At 35.8% G+C, this 2,499-nt stretch overlaps 1 protein-coding gene across 1 annotated transcript in view; it reads left to right on the top strand.

Annotated features, from left to right (window-relative positions):
• Positions 1 to 1,751: 1,751 nt before the first annotated feature.
• LOC106876816 (retinol dehydrogenase 12) overlaps positions 1,752 to 2,499 on the top strand; it is a 50,870-nt gene continuing 50,122 nt past the window's right edge. The window contains exon 1 of the mRNA XM_014925529.2: positions 1,752 to 2,045. The gene's annotated coding sequence lies outside the window, so the exon portion shown is untranslated. The remainder of the gene's footprint in view (positions 2,046 to 2,499) is intronic.

Genomic DNA, 2,499 nt, shown 5'->3' with positions numbered 1-2,499 from the left:
TAGGGTGAGTTCGACTCGGGGTTAGAAAGATGAGGAAAAGGAGGAGAAAAAAGCACGTGAACGAGAAAGGGTTACGAAGAGATAGTAATGGCTGTAGAAATTAGGTAAAATGGAGAGAATGTTGAAGGAAAGAGAAGGGGTTCTGAAGAGTGAGATGGAGTATGAGGGGGCTGAGAAAGAATGTAACAGAGAAGGGGACAGAATCCCTCGAAGATTAGAGGTGTACGGAATAGTTAGTTTTAGCGAGGGAGTTGGTAAGTGAATGAGGGGAAAAGTGCTAAGGGATAGAGTAGATGGATATAGAGAGGGGGTGTTAAGATATATATTGGATATAGAGAGAGTGAGAGGAGAGGTGTGTGTGTGTATGTGTGTGTAAAGTGAGTGGTAGGCAGAGCAAAGATTATAGAGAAAAAGACAGAAAAAAGGGGGAATAGAATATAATAGACGGGGTGAAGAGAATCCGGGAAGCATAATGTTAGATAGAAAGTGAAAATAAATAAGAGAAAAAGACAGATAAAGAGAGAGAGAGAGATAAATAGACAGACGGAGAGATAGATAGATAGATAGGTAGAGAGATAGATAGATAGATAGATAGATAGATAGATAGATAGATAGATAGATAAATAGATAGAGAGAGAGAAAGATAATCTGACAGAAAGGTTTTTAAAAAAACACAGAGGATGCATGAAATGAAAATATTATGTTAGACCAGAGAGAGTTTAAACAAAGAGGAAGATAGTCAGAGAGTGAGTCAGAGATATTGAAGCGAGTCGGAAAAAGTGAACGAGAGAGAGAGAGAGAGAGAGAGAGGGGGGGAGCAGTCGTTATGACATGTTAGAATAGGGAAAGAGAGATGAGGAAGAAGAAATTAAAAGAGATAGACAGATAGTGTGCGTGAGAATTCGAGATAGCCATAAGCAAGATGAAGAGGGGAGGATAAGTAGAGATAAAGGAAGGGAAATAAGGGATAAATATAGAGTGATGGGATTAGAGGGATAGACTAAGAAAGGGAACAGAGACATGTTTTATTGGAAGGATACATAGGGAGGGAGAGAGATAGAGAGATAGATAGACGGAGTGGTAGATAGGTAGGTAGATAAACGCGGGGGAGGGGAAGAGGAGAAATAAGAGAAATACATAAAGTGAGTGAGGAGTGAGTGTTGTGGTTAAAGATGTATAGAGAGGAGTTATGAGTTGGAGGAGGAGGAAGGAGGGGAGAAAGGGAGGTATGTGATAGAGAGAGAGCAAATATGATAGAGATATTGAAAGAGGAAGGGGAGAAGGGGAGGGATGTAGTTAGAGAGAGAGCAAATATGATAGAGATATTGAAAGAGGAAGGGGAGAAGGGGAGGGATGTAGTTAGAGAGAGAGATATATTAAAAGAGTATACGGGAGAAAGGGGGAAGCGGAGAGAGATATTAGATAGAGAGAGAGAGAGAGAAAATAAATATAAATATATTGAAAGAAGAAAGGAAAAACCAATATTAGAAAGAGAGAAAGATATAGAAAGAGAAGGAGGAGAAGTGGATAAGCAGAAACATATATTAGACAGAGAGAGAAAGAGAGAGAGGGAGAGAGGGTGATGCCGAAGAGGGAGACATAGAGACAGTAATATAAAAGAGAGAGAGGGAGAGAGGGTGATGCCGAAGAGGGAGACATAGAGACAGTAATATACAAGAGAGAGAGGGTGATGCCGAAGAGGGAGACATAGAGACAGTACTATAAAAGAGATAGAGGGAGGAAAGCGGTTTGACGTACACTCATACTCAGCTTGAGTGAGTAAGTGAAGGGAGTGTAAGTTCAAGTGAGAAACAGGCCTGGGTGACATTTGAGGCAGTTGCAAGCTTTCTGTTCACATCTGACAAAAAAAGAAAGAAAAAATTGATATTCTTTTCAGAAGGTTTTTTTTTTGGATGACCAGAGGATATTATTAACTTTGAGTTCAGCTTTTTAAGCCCCTTCGTTTTTTCCCCCCTTAATAATTATATATCCAGATAAAGATATCAAAATATATATACCACATTTAATTTCTTTCTCTCTCACAGGTAAGAACAATCTATTTCTTTATAAAAAACTACTAACAATAATTAATATAATATATATATATATATATATATATATATATATATATATATGTATGTATATTAAATATTTAAGACTAATTAATTTTTCATTATTTTAATACTGTAAATATAATTCTTAAACATAAATATTTGCATATATATACATATATCTATATATATATCTATATATATATATATATATATATGTATATATGATGTTAATTGATTTTTGCAAGCACTTGCCAGTTTCACTTAATTGCTTTTTAATACAAATTTGTATGTATGAGATGTTCCTTATTTTCTGTTTTTTAAACTTTTGTCTTCACCCCCTCCCCGATGTCTTTACTGCTATATTATATAGTGTATATATATATATATAGGGTGTCCATAAAGATCCTTTACAATATTGAGTTTAAATGTATGAAAGTTGTAAAGA

Source organism: Octopus bimaculoides, chromosome 27 (assembly GCF_001194135.2).
Source record: "Octopus bimaculoides isolate UCB-OBI-ISO-001 chromosome 27, ASM119413v2, whole genome shotgun sequence".
In the NCBI taxonomy this organism is placed as follows: domain Eukaryota; kingdom Metazoa; phylum Mollusca; class Cephalopoda; order Octopoda; family Octopodidae; genus Octopus; species Octopus bimaculoides.
The sequence above is the reverse complement of the archived record's forward strand: the minus strand, read 5'-3'. Positions and strand labels throughout refer to the sequence as shown.